The following is an 18,613-nucleotide window of genomic DNA, read 5'->3' as shown; positions in this document are numbered from 1 at the left end:
AAGTTATAATGTGCAGAGAGCATTGGTTTTATGAGGGGACACTTCTTTGCTCTTTTTTTCTTCTAGGAGACAGCCCCTTTGCAGCAAGGTATACCCTTGTGCTCCAAGGCATTTCCCAGGTAGACATTAAGTCCTCATGTCAGAAGGTCATGCTGTGTCCAGTACTTCACAGAATTGGATGAGGGGACAAGGAGCCACAACAAGCCTGTTCTCAGTAGGTGTCTAGTGGGCCTCCCCCCAGCAGCAACAAGATGTGTGGCTTCCATGATCTCCACTTGCCCTCACAGGCTAAAAACAGTCCATGGTCCCCGTCCAGCTGCAAGGGAGGCTAGATTTGTGGAGGTACGTGGCCTCTTTGTTCAACTACTAACTGTCTCTGCCACACTGGTTTGGAAGAATTTAAGGAACTCTGGGCAGCAGTTCACTGCTGGTTCTGACCTGACCTTGTAAACATGTTCCTTGAGACTGTATTCCAGTTTCTGGTTCCAGGTCCCAGTACCAGGACCCCTGTGGTCACATCCCTTGGTACCGCACCTCAGGTCTTATGAATGCAAGTCCTTATCACTGAAAGGCCATTCCTGAGTCTGGGTCCCTGCTCCCTGCTGCTCATCTAATCTGCTTATACATTTCTGTGTGTTATCTGATGTCAAATTCCCAGCTCTCCACATACCACCTATCTACCTGAGCCTCTACCTTATGCTGAACCTGTCAGCCAAACTTTTTCTGGCTGCCTCTGCCAGAACCTTTCCTCGGTTTCCTGTTGCACCTTGTTGCGGCTGTTCTTCACAACCCGACCCACTGTAGTTTGACTCACCTCCTCATCATCCAAGACCTGGTTCTCACAGGGGAAATGGAAAGCAGTAACAAAAAAAGGAGAGAAAGTACAGGAAAGGAAAGCAGAAGAGAGAGGCAAGGTGACATAATGAATGAACATTACATGTAGAACGTGGTTCAAGTCTACACTCTGCCACTTACCATGCACGTGACCTTAGCCACGTCCAGAACCTTTCTAAAACTGGTTTCCTCTGTTACAGCTTGAGAGAGGTAGACCAGATGATTGTTAAGGTCCCTTCTGGCCAGTATTTTCTGATTCTACATGTAGGTAAGAAGCCTTGTGAGAGTCTCTTGGACTCTTCTGAGAGGAAGGAAGGAGGCCAGAGCATACGCACTGACTGGAGGTGTTACGGGCTGAATTCTGAGTGGGAACTACTTAGGAGTATCCAGTCCTTCTGGTTAAACATTTTCCTGGATTTGACTGAGGAAAACCCGAAACCTGTGCCTTCAAAAATGGAGGAGGGGGAGAGTTGGCTTTAAATATATTTCATCTGACTATGATGAAAGTATTAAAATTGCACAAGTAGGAAATTTACAGGGCACTTTACATTCTGCTCATTTTTGCACTAGTCACAAAAGCTGAAATTCAGTATGTTCTCAAATTAGCTGAAGAAACCCCTTGTCAAAGACCCCTCCATCCATCTGGTTATCATTATTAAAGCATTATGGGGTATGTGTGTTTCCATAGGAAAAAATTGAATAATCCCTTCAAATATGTAATTTTATAGGTTTTGAAATATGAAGGCAACCATGAAGGGAGCTATCAAAGCAGTCTGAGGTACAGGGAGAGTTGTCAGGGGAAAAATATAAGAGAATTTTCAATAACTGAAGGTTCAACTGATTTTAATGCCAAGGCCAAGGATTGTTACAGCACTTCTTGGAATTCCTAGAGACTATTGTTCATTGCATGGAGGAATCTGAACCAAAAAGATATATTCTGAATCACCTGGACCGTATTAAAGTGACAGGGGCTTGAAGGGGTAGAGAGGGGCCCCCCAGGTGCGCTGGGAGCACAACTGCCCCACCCCCCCCAGCAAAGCACAGCACAGCTGCGAGCCTCTGTTCTAATTCTGGCATTTTGTTCCAAGAGCGCTGTGCCCTGGTCCAGCGTTGCCTCTTAGACATCAACCCAAACAAGACAACATTTTCCTTTAAGCAAGACGTAGTAGAAAGAATGAGAGCCTGGATTCAGACAGATCTTGAGCCAGATCCAGACTCCCAGCCCTCCCACCCATGAGCTTTGTGATCCTAGGCCAACACAATGCCTCGTTCATAGAAGATACTCAGTAAATCCCTCCTGACCTAAACTGTGTTTCTTCATCTATCAAATGAAGATGGTAGGATCTATATCATAAGCAGGTTATAATGATTATATGGGTCAACAGTGCTCAAAGCAGCGCCTGATACATTATAACCACTATTATGTATGTATTGTAAAAAGAGTATTCTGAAAGTTTCTAACACATGATAAAACACTCCCCAAATATTATATATATTATATAGAATATTGTCATTTTCCTTATTTTTTATTTTGTTTTATTCACTTTTTAAAATATATTTCCATACATATAAGACCCTCTCGAAGTCTTCAACATCCTCCAAAGGTCTCCCTTCTAACATTCAGTGCTTTATAGCCTACCAAGTGCTTTAGTTAAAGAACTGATTTGACTCTGACCTCAGTCTTGTGCTGCAGAGATCCCACCTGGCTCGTCCTGCCTGGTCCCCCAAGGAGACCGGGCATTTGGCTGGAGAAACTTGGTGCTAACTCAGCTCCCAGACACGTCAAACCCTAACAAGACACAGATTTGTCATCATCATTCCCTACTACCATCAAGGGCTCCCTTGCAAAATATAGGGGGTGATTTCACTGTTGTCATCCCTGATTTGGGGCTAGGATTGTTTTCTCACTGGATGAAAAAAAATAACGCTGAAACTTGCCATTTGGATGGGAATCTAAACGTCTCTTTATCTACTTGTATTTTATGAGTTGGTAAATGCACGGAGGCAGAGAGGAAAGGGGGAAAGTCCTTAAAGAATGCAACACTGCCATTAACTGTAATGAAATTGTCAAAAAAAATTTAAACCATAATCCTCAGTGCTAGTGAAAATGCAGTAGGACGGCTACTTATGTACTGATTTGGCAATATACCTAAAGAGACTTAAAATTTAGAATGTAAGTTTCATGAAGGCAGGGATATTTTGTCTGTTTTGAAATTTTTTTTAGAATGTTGTCCAGCACCTAGCAGGTATTCATTAAATATTTGTTGAATGCATGAATGAGAGTTATCAGTCTCTAAAGGCCCATAGTAGTTTAATCTAAAAAACAAAAAAAATAAAATAAATAAGAAGAAAAAAACAGAAATGCAAACCAAGTGTGTGCTCATCAAAGCATAATTTATAATAGGGAGAGTTGGGAAACAATTCGACAAAATAGGAATTATTAGATAATCAGTTGGAGCTCTTTTTCAGTTGTATAGTAATGTTTTAAGTTGAAGTTTTAGTATATGGGAAAATGCTTATATAATTTTAAGTGAAAAAAGAATTGGAAATTTTATGTATAGTATGATCTCAACTTTGTTTAAACAAGTTTTTTTCTTAAGCACAGAAAAGATATTAGAAGAAAACAGGCCAAATGACTCGGTATTTATCTCTGAGTGATGAGACTAGGTGTAATTTTTATTTAATTTTCTTAACTTTTCAGTGTATAATAAGCATATATTACTTTTAAATTTAGGAAAGATATATGTTACAAAATCCCTGTTGAACTCAGAGTCCATTGGAGCTGAGGCTTGTGACTCCTCTTTGCAACTTGCCGGGTGTGTGTTGATGTTCCAGAGACTTTGTGTAGCTCATGTGAGGTCTGTGAAACTTGTATGTTTCACAAAATATTAAGCATAAAACCAAAGCATGTGCTGATTGCTGTTGATACTATTCTTACTCCTGGGGTAGCAAAGTGGCACCTTTTGAGAAAGCTGTCCAGAGCATCGTGAGATCCTTTTGTGATGAAGGGTGGAATTCCTGACAGTTTGGGAGTGACCTTGTCAGTTCCCGGAGTGGGACCCTGTCTGTTCTATGTAGCACAGGGCCGGCATATAGCTGGTCTGCTGCGTTTATTTGTCAGGGTTCCGGTGAACCGCAGCGTGGGTGCACAGAGGGGAGTCATTTTCCCCGCAGTGAGCCTAATCCACAGACTCCATCTCCATGCCCCTTCTCTGTTATCTTCTCATTCATGGTCACACTGAATCCTCGTCATAACCCTGTGCTGAGAGCTGGGTTGTTGTCAGCTTTGTGAACCATTTGAGGGACTCTAGAGAAAAGCACCAGTCCACTGCTATTAACAACCCAGTGCCATTCTCATTCCAGTGATGGAATTCTTTGGACTTACCTGCCTGTCTGTTGTCATGATGCTGTGACTACAATAACAAAAGTGGCCAGTGGAGAAGCTGGACTGGCTGGAGAAATAACAGGAGGGAACACGGCCCCAGTTCCCAGCCCTTGCTTATTCTGATTTCAGGCAGGCTTGGGCTCTGGGTGAGATTTTGTATACAGGAAGTATATTACTGTGCTGGGGCTCCCATAACAAAATACCACAGACCATGTGGCTTAAACAAAAGAACTTAATTTTCTTACAATTCTGAAGGCTAGAAGTCCAAGATCAAGGTGTTAGCAGGTTGGGATTCTTCCGAGGCCTCTTTCCTTGGTCGCACACGGCTGTGTTCTCCCTGTGTCTTCATGTGGTCTTCCCTCTGTCTGTGTTGTCTGTGTCCTAATCTCTTCTTCTTTAAGGACACCAGTCATAGTGGATTAGGATCCACTGGAACAACCCAATTTTAACTTAATTACCTCTTCTAAAAAAGCCTTAGCTCCAAATACAGTCATGTTCTGCGGAACTAGGGGTCAGGACTGCAGCACATGAATTTGGGGGGAGGGGGCGTTGTCGGAGAAGGGAAACAATTCAACCCATAACAGGAGATCTGTAGAGACTCGGAATCAGAAAAGAACAGTCATTTGCCACATTCCAAACCATGAAGGCTGATGTCAGGCAACTCCTCCAATGCTGGCACGGCTAATCAGACCCCAGCAAAGGAAAAGTGTCAGGGAGACTGTGAGGACTCCAGCACAGATACCTAAGCAGGCTGAGAAATAGAAATGGGGACTGGCCTCAGTCTCCCTGGCTTGAGACATCCAAGGCCTGCACGGTTTCTACCTTCACCCAAATAGCTCAGTACACAAGGAGGCAGCATATCTTGCTTTCCCTCCCTCTGAAATGTACCTTGAAGCTATCCCTTTCCTTCCACTCTGTTTGCTCTGCCCTGGTATAAAGCATCTTCCTCCTTCACCTGGACAGTGGCAGGAGCCTATCACTGCCTTGTGGCCTCCAGGCTCCTCCCCTCCCTGGTCCTCCAGTCGGCTCCAGAGGGCTCTTTAATGTGAAGATTGGATCTGTACCTGCACCTGCGTGCTTGATTGCCCTCCCCGTTGCCTACAGGACAGTTAACATTCCTTAGCATGGCACATGGAGACTATGCTTTGAAACCTTTTAGGAGCACCCTGCTGCCTCCAGAGTACTATAATTAGCAAAGCTTGCAGGCTAAGACCTGCATTTCAATCTGGTCAGACCTGTTCCCACCCCCCAAATCCTGCTGCCTGTCATACCACTGCCCCTCAGCCCTGCCCGCTCCCAGTATGATCCCCCTCCCCAGATCTCTTCCTATTCCCTCAGAAAGCCTGCCCTCTCCTGCCTCTAGGCTTGAAGAAATGTCCAAAGCCAAGGTCTAATTCAAATGTCGCTTCTCTGTGAAGCCTTTCCCACTGCTCGCCCCAGCCCTCAAGAAGAATCATTCTCTCCCTACCCTCTACCCCAGAGCGCTTGATACATTTCTCTGTGTGCTTAACATCTTGAATTGTTTCCTATTCTTAACTTCGTCTCCATCCCTGGGATGTGAGGTCCTTAACGAAGGGACTTTCTCTACTTCATCTCTATATCCCCACTGCCCCACACAGCCCCGTGCATAGGAGGTGCTTAATAGACAGGCTCTAGGTGGGTAAAGAGATGAAGTCACAAGAGTCTCTCCATCACGTTGTTGATGGTCTCCGCTGGGAGGTTGCCAGGTTGTCTGATGACGTACTTTTCAAACTTGAACAACAAGCTCTTCTTTGATAGTGTCCATGACCCTTCTGCCCGCAGTAACACTGGGGTCCCGTGTGGGCCGAGCCCCCTCCCGGTTTGGGGCCATGCGCAAGAGTGCCATAGCCCCTCACCCTGTCACCGTGCTGGGGGGCAGCACACCCGAAGCAAGACAGACCCCTCTATTCCCATGACAAATCCCTGCTTCACACCTCTGTGGAAACTCTGAGGACCCAGCAGAGTCCTTCAAGTCCACAGTGGCATCTCCTAATCCTGTTGTCCAGCCCTAAAGACCAATATTTGTTCATTCATTCATTTATATTCATTCGTTCTCCCTCTCCCCCCACCCCCCAAACATTTATTAAGCTCCTACTACAACACAAGCACTAAGGTAAAAATAAGTAAGACACAGTACCTGCCATAAGGAAACCTGAGAGTCTAAATGGGGAGTCAGACTTTTGTAAACAAACACTTGCAGTAAATCTGACAGATATTTTTAGAGCTCTGGGGCTGTGTGGGTGACAGAGAGGTCAGCACCAAGAGAGGAGAGATCAATTGATTCTCTAGCCAGTGTCCAAAATAAGGATGCTGCTAATCCCAGGCCTGCAAGATTTATTCCCTACCATCTGCTGCTAAAGGAATAAAAGAAGGAGCTTTCGTGTTCGGACCTCCCGGCTCAGGTGGTCTCCCCAGCAGTGCAGGTGCCAAGGGCACAGAGCAGGTCCTGGGAGGTGACAAAGGGCAGGGGAGGACATCTCTCTCCAGCGGCTCAGGACACATAGCCACCACCCCACAGAGAGCAGGGACAGCGCCTGGGCCTGATTCTTTTGTCCTAGGGCACTAGGGAGTTAAGAAAGCCTTTGTGCCCAGAGGTCTTTAATTTCCATTGTCACTCCTGAGGAAACCTGAGGGAAACCCAGGCTTTCTTTCACCAGAAATGGATTGAGCACATTAGTCAAGGGCCCTCCCCCACCCTTCATATTCCAGTGAATGGACGGGCCGTGGAGAGGGCAGTCGCAGTGTTCCCAGGCCCCACTGGAGGCTGCCATTTTTGCCCCCTCACGGCCCAGGGCCTGGAACAATGCCTTACCCCATCGGTTAGTGTTTGCCCTTTCTTCTCTAGTGAGCCACAGGTTTTTGGAGGTTGAGGTATGTGACTTGATGTGGTCATTTTCTACTGAGTCTCCTTTGACTCAGGAGCCTGGAGAGAACATGAATTTAGTCACCTTGCAGTGGTCTCCTCAGTGCCCCATCTGTGTTTGTGAGGGCCTGACATGGCACCTGTTTACAGCGAGAGCCCTGACCACTTCGGAAATAAGGAACTCGCATGTACTTGCAAACAGGACGTGTTACCTCCCTCTGGGTGAAGTTAAGAAAGTGAGAGAACTAACTTAGTGTGTATTGGGAATGCATCTGAACCAGACGCCAAGCTTGGTGCCTGGCTCCCTAGATTATTACACAGGCAATTACTGTGATATTATTTCTGTAATATCTCTCCCTCTGATCTGCAGGCTCCAGGAAGGCAAGGTCTTTGCCTGTCTTGTGCACTGCCATAGCCCGGCCCCTAGCAGAGTGCCTGACACACAGTAAGGCACACAATAAATATGTTGAATGAATACACAAATGATTTAAATGACCTTCTGATGACCTTGTGGAATTGGTATTATTAGCCCATTTACAGATTAATAAATTGAGGCTCTGAGAAGTTGAGTAACTTGCCTATGGCTACATGGCCAGTCATTAACTACAACAGTATTAACCCACAGCTTTCCAGCTGAACCCTTGCTTATACTTGAACCCGAAAGTTGAAAAGAGAAGGAATCCTTTTTTCCAATGTTCTAGGAACAACTCTTGTTCTGCCTTCTTTTTAGATGAGCCACAGTTTACTTTCTCATAATTACAATTTTATGTCCTACCAGGTCTCTGGTAGTGGAGGAGGGTACTTGCGAACACAAAGGCTGAAGGATGGCCTTTTCCACTGTCTTTCTTTTGGGGTGTGATTCTGACTTTAAGAATGGAAAACATTTTGGAAAATGGAGGAAGGGGTGGACGAGAGTAGCTAAAGGGCTTTATCCCAGGGCTAAGACTTGAGTTAGGTTTGGGATGAGTAAGATTTACCAGAGGATTGAGGCTGGACACTCCAGGACAGTGGGAGCCAAAGCATGGAAGGGGCAGTGAGGAATTCAGAGGTAGAAGTCAGTGATTCATCAGTCTTCTATAACACCCAGTGCTCATTACATCACGTGCCCTCCTTAATGTCCATCACCCAGTTTCCCCATCCCCCCACCTCCTCCCCTCCAGCAACCCTCAGTTTGTTTCCTGAGATTAAGAGTCTCTTATGGTTTGCCTCCCTCTCTGGTTTTGTCTTGTTTTATTTTTTCCTCTCTTCCCCTATGATCCTCTGTTTTGTTTCTTAAATTCCACATGTGAGTGAGATCATATGATAATTATCTTTCTCTGATTGACTTATTTCGCTTAGCATAATACCCTCTAGTTCTATCCACATCACTGCAAATGACAAGATTTCATTTTTTTAATGGCTGAGTAGTATTCCACTGTGTACATACCACATCTTCTTTTCCATTCATCTGTCGATGGACATCTAGGCTCTTTCCGTAGTTTGGCTATTGTGGACATTGCTGCTATAAACATTGGGGTGCACGTACCCCTTTGGATCATTGCATTTGTATCTTTGGGGTAAATACCAGTAGTGCATTGCTGGGTCTTAAGGTAGCTCTATTTTCAACTTTTTGAGGAACCTCCATACTGCTTTCCAGAGTGGCTGCACCAGCTTGCATTCCCACCAACAGTGTAAGAGGGTTCCCCTTTCTCCGCATCCTTGCCAACATCTGTCATTTCCTGACTTGTTAATTTTAGCCATTCTGACTGGTGTGAGGTGGTATCTCATTGTGGTTTTGATTTGGATTTCTCTGATGCCAAGTGATGTTGAGCACTTTTTCATGTGTCTGTTGGCCATTTGTATATCTTCTTTGCAGAAATGTCTGTTCATGTCTTCTGCCCATTTCTTGATCGGATTATTTGTTCCTTAGGTGTTGAGTTTGATAAGTTCTTTATAGATTTTGGATACTAGCCCTTTATCTGATATGTCATTTGCAAATATCTTCTCCCATTCTGTCGTTGTCTTTTGGTTTTGTTGACTGTTTTCTTTGCTATGCAAAAGCTTTTTATCTTGATGAAGTCCCAATAGTTCATTTTTGCTTTTGTTTCCCTTTCCTTTGGAGACCTGTCTAGCAAGAAGTTGCTGCGGCCAAGGTTGCTACCTGTGTTCTCCTATAGGATTTTGATGGATTCCTGTCTCACATTTAGGTCTTTCAACCATTTTGAGTCTATTTTTGTGTATGGTATAAGGAAATGGTCCAATTTCATTGTTCTATGTGTGGCTGTCCAATTTTCCCAATACCATTTGTTGAAGAGACTGTCTTTTTTCCATTGGACGTTCTTTCCTGCTTTTGAAGATTAGTTGACCATAGAGTTGAGGGTCCATTTCTGGGCTCTCTATTCTGTTCCATTGATCTCTGTGTCTGTTTTTGTGCCATACCATACTGTCTTGATGATTACAGCTTTGTAATACAGCTTGAAGCCCAGGATTGTGATGCCACCAGCTTTGGTTTTCTTTTTCAACATTCCCCTGGCTATTCAGGATCTTTTCTGGTTCCATACAAATTTTAGGATTATTTGTTCCAGTTCTATGAATAAAGTTGATGATATTTTGATAGGGATTGCATTGAATATATAGACTGCTCTAAGCAGCATAAACATTTTAACAATATTTGTTTAACAATATTTGTTCTTCCATGAGCATGGGATGTTTTTCCATTTCTTTGTGTCTTCCTCAATTTTTTTCATGAGTGTTCTATAGTTTTCTGAGTACAGATTCTTTGCCTCTTTGGTTAGATTTATTCCTAGGTATCTTACGGTTTTTGGTGCAATTGTAAATGGGATTGATTCCTTGATTTCTCTTTCTTCTGCCTTGTTGTTAGTGTATAGAAATGCAAATGACTTCTGTGCATTGATTTTATATCCTGCCACTTTGATGAATTCCTGTATGAGTTCTAGCAGTTTTTGGGTGGAGTCTTTTGAGTTCTCCACATAAAGTATCATGTCATCTGCAAAGAGTGAGAGTTTGACATCATCTTTGCTGATTTTGATGCCTTTGATTTCTTTTTGTTGTCTGATTGCTGAGGCTAGGACTTCTAGTACTATGTTGAACAACAGTGGTGAGAGTGGACATGCCTGATGTGTTCCTGACCTTAGGGGGAAAGCTCTCAGTTTTTCCCCATTGAGAATGATATTTGCAGTGGGTTTTTCATAGATGGCTTTTAGGATATTGAGGTATGTACCTTCTATCCCTACACTGTGAAGAGTTTTGATCAAGAAAGGGTGCTGTACTTTGTGAAATGCTTTTTCTGCATCTATTGAGAGGATCATATGGCTCTTGTCCTTTCTTTTATTAATGTGATGTATCACATTGACTGATTGGTGGATATGGAACCATCTCTTGCAGCCCAGGAATAAATCCCACTTGGTCATGGTGAATAATCCTTTTAATGTACGGTTGGATCCTACTGGCCAGTATCTTGGTGAGAATTTTGGCATCCATGTTCATCCAAAATAGTGGTCTGTAGCTCTCCTTTTTGTTGCAGTCTTTGTCTGGTTTGGGGATCAAGGTAATGCTGGCCTCATAGAAAGAGTCTGGAAGTTTTCCTTCCCCTTCTATTTTTGAAAGAGCTTCAGAAGAATAGGTATTAATTCTTCTTTAAATGTTTGGTAGAATTCCTCTAGGAAGCCATCCGGCCCTGGACTCTTGTTTGTTGGAAGATTTTTGATTATGGCTTCAATTTCTTTGCTGGCTATGAGTCTGTTCAGGTTTTCTGTTTCTTCCTGGTTCAGTTTTGGTAGTTTATACATCTCTAGGAATGCATCCATTTCTTCCAGATTGCCTAATCTTAGCTTAGATTTAACTGCTTTTGCAGTCACCATATTTGTGACCCCTTTTGTTTTTGTTTTCCCCTTCTTCACACCCCCAACTCCTGCTCTGTTTGCATCTATTTCTCCATCAGACTTCATGTCTATATATCCTTGCCCCTGGCCCAGCCTTCCATTCCCTGCCTCATACACTTCCACTTGGGTTACAGGAAAAACAACCTCCCTTATATCTTCAGTCCCTTCCAGAACATTCTCTCCAACTCCATCTATTAACATCTATAACCCTCACCCTGAGTTGACTTCTTGTTAACCACTCTCACACCTCTTTTCACACTCCCCAGCCCTCCAAGTCAGGATATAGGTAAGCATCCATTTCATTTCCTCTTATTTTAGAACTGCCTTCTCCCATCCTCCTATTTAAACAAACAAATAACTTCCACAGTCTGCTTCCCTTCTCTAAGAGATATGCTATTTAGAGATACTGACCTTTTCTCCTTTTCATCACCGTCACTTACCACCTTTCATTCCTTGAGGATTTTGGCACCAGCTTATAGACTTTCTCCACCCAGTCCTGCCATCATCTTGGACGATTTCAGCATCAGCACGGCTGGCTCCTCCAACACCCCATCCTCTCCCAACCAGGAAATGTTTCCTCTGCATTCCCCCTGCAGCTGCTCCCAGAGTCACACCCTGGACCTTGGCATTGAGTGAAATTCCTCTATGTGAATCACAGAAATCCTGGAATCATAGAAATCGGTGATTCTAATGACACTCTCCGACCAGAGACACTGTGTGGTTGGCCAACCCTCTGCGCTCCGCACAGTTTCCCATCTCCTGCACAATCTGCCTTACCCACCCACCTACCCGTCCCAGTCATCGCACCTGGCCACCTACCTAATCCAGTCCAGGTTGGAGTCCATGGTCCACCATTCCCACTCCTCCTGGCAGTACCCCAGATTTTGTGTGCCTTTATCTTTCACTGTACTCTTGAGAAAAATCACAACCCTGGATAAACCCAGTGCTCACTTTCTCCATGCCTGTGGCAGGCAGTCAAGCCGTGCCAGAGGAAAATGTGCAACAGAAGAAAGTGAACAACTATACATTTAAGCATCAACAGAGGCCTTCTTGGGGCTCAGAACTCTCACAGTTCTCTGATCACCTTGTTCTCACACTCTCCACAACCTCTCTTTCAAAACTTCTTCACTCTGACATCACCAACCCTCCCCTCCTGCAGATGATTTCTGCATGGAGTATAGAAGCGCACAGCACCTCCATGTGTCCGTGCTTCCTTCCGTCCTGTTATAGCCGCTAAGGGGACCTCCTCAAACCTCTCCACGCAGACTCTGGCTCTCATTCTCTCCCTCCTTGAGGAATTCCCCCCATCAGCCTTTCAACATGCTCAAGCCTCTGCGCCTGATACCACTCACCTTTAGTTTTGGAGAGTTGTGTGCATTTGCTGTTTGTTTCCTCACCTCCTGCTCTCTTTTCCAGCACTCCAGTCTTCCTGGAGCCGACCTTCACTGGCTTACAGGGGATCTGCTCTTTGCTGAATCCAGTGGATGGGTTTCAGTCCTCATGTTACTTGACCTTTCAGAGAAATTCAGCAGTGTTAACCACTCCTTCCTTCCTTCCTGAAATGCTCCTCCTTGGCCATCTTGTGACAACCCAACTTCTGGTTCCCCTTCTGCCTCTCAGCTGTCCCTTCTCAGCTTCTTCCAGCAGCCTATCCTCCTTCAAATGCTGGATTTTTCTCCAGGCTCAGACCTAGGCTCTTTCCCCACTCTAAATTCTCTCCGTGGAGTCTCAGTTACCACCTGTTTGCTAACAGTTTTCAGATTCATTCTCTAGTCCTCTCTCTACAGCCCAGATGTATAGATGTCCAGCTGCCTACTTGACATCTTCAGGTGGCTATCTCACAGGCTGTCAGACTCAATGTGTATCAAGTACAATTTGAGATGTGCTCCCCTCCTTCCACCCCCTTCCCCAAATATCCTGGTCCTCATTGTTTGGTGTCCCACCTCAGCAATGCCCCCACAGTCATCTATCTGGTTATATTGGCAGTGATCCTTGACCTCCCCCTCCCACTCAACCCCAAACATCGTCCGTCACCAGCTCCTGTGCATCTTATCTCCTCTGTACATCTTTTATCCTTCTAGTTCTCTCCATCTGCACCCACCGTTCTAGTCCAAACTGCTGTTACCTTTTACCGGGACTATTGCAGGAATCTCCCAAGTTATTCACACATTCTTAGTCCCTCCAAAAATTCTCCTCACTGTAGCTAAAGCAATCATTTGCAAAAATAAACAAACAAAAAACTATGAAGTTAATTGTATCTTTTTTGTTTCAAACCTTTCTGTGTTTTCCCATTGCCCAGAGGCTGAAAACCCAAGTCCTTAGCAAAGTCACCCACATGCTGCACCATCTTGGTCCTACCTGTGTTCCTTTCCCCTTCCCAAGCCTTTGAACATGCTGTTCCTTCTCCACTTAGAGTGTTTCTCTGCTCAACTCTGCCATGGCACTTGGCCTAATTAACTCTTTGTTTAGCTTTCATATCTCATCTCCAGTGTTGCTTCCTTAGGAAAGGCTTTCCTAATCACCTTCTCCCCCAAGGGAAGCTACATCAGGGCTCCCAGTTCCTCCCATGCTTTAATAGCATCCTCTGCATCTGCTCTGTAGTGTTTCTTATCATAAAAGGATTCCTTGGGTAATCATTTATTTAATAAGTGTCTTCCTTGCTGGCATGGGAACTTCTCTTTTTCACAGCTGTATCCCCAGCCTAGCACACTGCCTTGCACAGATTAAGTGCTCAAGAAATTTTTGTCAAATGAATGTCATCACCTTGTTTTGTAACTTTGTTTGAATAACAAATCACTTTGTCTTTTATCTTCTATGTTAATTTCCCCTACTGGAACATGAGATTCGGGCTTTTTCCTCTCTCTTTAAACCTGTATCTAGAATTGTGCATGTCACACAAAATGTGCTAGTTGAATGAATGAATGAATGATGAGTAGGTTAAGAAGAATGGGCAGATAGTGGACATCTCCACAGAGACAGCAGTGAGAAAAGCATTCTTGATAAAGATGTTTTAGGTTAGGAAGTGAAATTGTCTAATCTGTTTTTTGGAAAATGTCTGGCAGAAGTTCTAGAAGGTGCATTCCAGGAGCAGGACAATGAGAGCTTGGGTGACTGTAGCTGAGCCCAGAGCCCAGCTATTGAAGAACCATTCATTTATTAGAGACCAGGGATGATACTGAAGAGAACAGGAGGAGGAACATGAGCAAGCTGGACAAGAGAGGAAGAACTGGAACCATTCAGGAAATAAAACTCCACCTGGACTTAGCAATGACTGCATATATGGGTTGAGTTGTGAGGAACACAGGATGCCTCTGAAGTTTCGCCTGGGCTCATGAGTGGTTCTAATGTTGAGGAGAGAATGCATGATGGAGGTCTGGCAAGGGAGATGAGTTTGATTTGGTGCATGTGGTATTTGATGGGCTTATGAGACATGTAGGTGGGGATGCCCAGGGAGCAGATGGATATATGCATCTGGAATTTAAATGATTCTGGGACATGATGCAAAGCATTGCCCTTGCCTGCCACCAACTGATCACCCAAACTGCTGTATTTAATATAACAATCGCTGGCATTTAGTTAGTGAGTCCTTACTAAGTGTCAGACACCCTGCTGCACATGACGCATGTTATGAAATAGGTACTGTTACCATCCGTTTTACAGAGGAGGAACCTGAAACCTGAAAAGTTAGGTAAGGTACCTAGGCCATGCCCCTCGGAAGGGTCAGAGCTGGGATTCAAACCGGCAGTCTGATAATCACTCTCCTGTGCTACAGTGTTTCTCAAATGTTAAAGCTACGCTTGCAGTTAAAAGTACACTTTACATCACAGGCCAGCACCCACAGATGCACATTACACATGTGCCCACACACTCACACAGGCAACTATGTAAACAGTGGGCAAAACAGTGCCTACCCTTACTACTACTACTAATGCAACCTGATATTTTCTATTCAAGTCTTTATCATCTTTTTTTTAAAAGTAGGCTCCACGCCCAATGTGGAGCCCAGCATGGGGCTTGAACTCACGACCCTGAGATCATGACCTGAGCTGAGATCAAGAATTGGATGCTTAACCAACTGGGCCACCCAGGCGCCCCTAACATCTTTTAAAATGGTGGTTACTCCCTACTAAATTGATTTCACAGCCAGAGTTTGGCTGAGTTTGACAAACATTGCTCTATTTCGTTCTTCTGGGGAGCAGAATTCATTTCTGTTCCCAGGCCTTGTCATTCCCCCCACCTTTGGGGAGAATATATTGAGTGTTGCTACATGTGTCCCACTTTTCTCTCTCAAGAAGGCATTAAAGGTAAAAGGGATGAGGCCAGCCAGGAAACACTCACTTCAGTAGACGGATCAAACCTCGCCTTTAATGGGGCTGATGAAGGTTAGTGCAGAACGTGCAAAACCACAGCACAGAACACAGTGCAAAGCAGTGTGAGCAAAATAGCAATCGCTAGTGTGGCACCCAGGCCTGGGTGTCTAGTCCAGCTCTACAGCTTATTAACTGCATCACGTTGGGCACATGTGTTACTTCATATGGTACTGTGGAAGGAGAAAATTGAAATGGTGTGTTGGTTCATTCAACACCTACCACGAGCCTGTCCCTTAGTAGGCACCAAGAAATAGTACTACTATCTTTATTCATTTAAGTTATAATATATAGACTAACTTACAAATTGAATATTCCAGACTATTCCATAATGACCCAGTCAGTCATTCAATGATGTATGGAGTCAGCCAGCTATTAGTAGCTCATTTAAAGAAGACTTTAAATATTGATTTCACTTAGCACAGGATGTAGGTCTTAGAAGAGGCCGGTAGCTCAATGTCAGTAAATATGGCCTTAGACACAGAGTTGTTTATTTCGAGCCATCTACAGGTCTTCCTTCAGAGTAGACCGGGTCGCTCTAGACCAGCCATGCCACCTGTGCAGGAATCCCCCCCGTCCAGAAGCCGTCGGTGGGAAAGAGCTATTTGATTACATACATGTTGTCCCTAAACATGCGGATCCCAGAGCTAATAATGTTTATGAAGCGAGAACTTTTTTAGAAGACTTTCAAGTTCATTAAGTGCAAAAAATGAGATTCTATCTCATGGGGGAATAAAGCACCAGTTCAGTGCTGATTATAGAAACGAAGCGCTGTGAAACAAACAGAAACAAGCCATGTGAGCTTGAGGTTCTACACTTCCTTTACCTTTCTTTTAATATAAATCTGATTTTAAAATGGAAATACAGTTCAGATAGGATTCCTGGTACTGGAGCTTTTAACTTTCAATCCAGTCCCTTTTGAGCTTCTCTCATTAATTTTAGATTTGCATCAAGTCCTTATTACTAATTAAAATTTATCGGGCACTTTCTCTTAAATTCCAGGATTAAATACCCTGGAATTTGGGGGCCCTAACTGTGAGTACTGAGGAAGATGAATATAGTGGATTGAGGATAGAGATTAGAGAGGGAAGAATAAACAGGAGGGGAAATTCTAAGGACACTCTAGGCTGCTGTGCCTCTCAGGAGCATGCCATTCACGCATCCTTGCTTTCTTTGCCACACTCGGCATCTAGTAAGGACCCAGTCACAGCTCTGTTGACTGAGTGCCTCAGATGTGCCGGCCATTAGCTGGGCACACTATGCAGGGGGTTTCAATTGGTTCTAACGGCAATCTTGTGAAATTATATTATCTTCATTCCACAAATGAGGAAACTAAGGATCAGAGAGGTTAAGATAGTTGTCCAGGATCACACAGCTGGTGGGGGCAGAGCCACAGTTTGAATCCAGGGCCAGTGACTTCAAAGCCTCATCTCCCTCCTCCTTTGTGGCCTCTCATGGGCCAATCTGTACTTGAACTCCAGCAAAAATACCACTAGTGCTATTTTGCTGAGCACCCCAGCCTGCCAGGCACTAAACTAGTCTGCATAATTCCAAATTAATTCCCAAATACAAAGGGGTATAAAGGACACTGGTTTGAATGAAAAGATCACTAGACTGAAATTCCATGGAAGCGGAGGTCATATATATTTGGCCTCTCACTGTATATTAGGTGCCTATTATGTGGCTAATCCTCAAAACAAACTTATTAAATGAAAAGTTACTGAAAAAATTAATGAACCAACAATTTGAAATGGAATTCAAAGTTCAAGTCCCATTTCCACAACTTGCTAGGGCCTTGATTTTAGGCAAATCATTTAATTCCCTTAGCTTCAGTGTTACCATCTGCAAAACGGGCATAACACTTCCATAGCCTGCCTTATAGGGCAGTGGTTCCCAAACTTTACTGTACCTTGGAGCAACCCATGGACCTTTAGAAACTCCTCATCTAAGCTTCTGTCCCCAGAATTCTGACTTGATGGGATGGGATGTGATCTGGGCATTTAACAGCTCCCTGGGTGGTTCTAATGGGTAGCAATGTTTGGAACCACTGTCATACGGATATTCTTTTCCTTTTGGGGGCTTGTCAAACATAGCAAAGGAAATAAACCTGCTCTGTAAAACCTAAAGAGGCAGTTAAATAAAAACAGTTGTTATAAAGTCAGTCCAAAATGACTCCGGGCCTTGAACTCCTGCTTCCTGATGTCATGACAGAGAAGAAGGCTGGTTACACTGGTTTCCTGTGTGTCCCTAGGACAAAATGCCCTCCTTCCTGATCAGGTGATCAGGTGGCAAAGTTGAGGCAGAGGAGGAGGATTTGGTTGAAATCAGGGCTGGAACAGGTTAACAGTGACCTGCTGGACCATTGTCCTGTTGGATGAACTTGTCCTTGGGCAGTCTCACGTGCTGTTCTGGTACCCCCACCCACTCACCCACATGCACCGGGCATACGTGTACAATGCCTATTCAGAGACCCTCCCAAATGGGTCTGTTTGTTTGATTCTTCCTGGTCATAGTTCACTTTTTGACCCAGGCCTCTCAGGCTGGGCCTGTGTTGTGGAAGGAAGGAAGCGGTCCTCCCTTGCCCTCAGTAGCTCCCCTGTCTGTCACCTTCCTCTGCTGTTACCCTATGGGGGTCAGCTGAGTAAGAGGGCCACCAAGGTGCCAAGAACAATGTTATTTAAATTTTAAATAATAGTCTCTTGGGAAGAAAGGGTCATGAGGCTTTCAAACCGCCACAGGGAGTTTGCCAAGAGAATGATTCATAAGCCTTCCAACTATCTACCTCTCTCCCCTTGTTCGCTTAGGACAAAATCCTAAAGTCGCCAATTATTTCAGGAGTGGGTTCTTCCATTTCTCTTGCATGTTGGTCCTTATCCAACAATTGTGCATTCACCAGTCTCCCGATGGCCAAACAACTGAAATAGCCACTATTCTCACATGCTTTTGAACAGTGTGTGTTAGCCACGTGCTCTCAGCGCGTCATTGACCCATCTGAGCCACAATCAATTTCCTCTTCCATACACCTGCCCTGTCTAGGACCAAATGACATGAGCCCTCTGAGACCATTTCAGAGATAATAAAGCAATAAAAACATGCAAGTCATGTTAGGCGGAAGGGGCACCCGGCTCATATAGTCATAATCCCTGTCCTCAAGGAAGTTACTGTCTTGAAGGGAAAAGAGACAAGAAAGGGAATAAATACCATCAAGGGCAATTGCTAAATTGCTTAGATTCCTGAACCCATAGGGATTTGAAACTGCAAT

General features: G+C 44.3%; 1 protein-coding gene across 2 annotated transcripts in view; it reads left to right on the top strand.

Annotated features, from left to right (window-relative positions):
- ME3 (malic enzyme 3) overlaps positions 1–18,613 on the top strand; it is a 196,770-nt gene that overhangs the window by 54,515 nt on the left and 123,642 nt on the right. The gene's annotated exons all lie outside the window — the stretch shown is intronic.

Source organism: Halichoerus grypus, chromosome 11 (genome assembly GCF_964656455.1).
Source record: "Halichoerus grypus chromosome 11, mHalGry1.hap1.1, whole genome shotgun sequence".
In the NCBI taxonomy this organism is placed as follows: domain Eukaryota; kingdom Metazoa; phylum Chordata; class Mammalia; order Carnivora; family Phocidae; genus Halichoerus; species Halichoerus grypus.
Note: the sequence above shows the minus strand (reverse complement) of the source record. Positions and strands in the feature narration are given on the sequence as shown.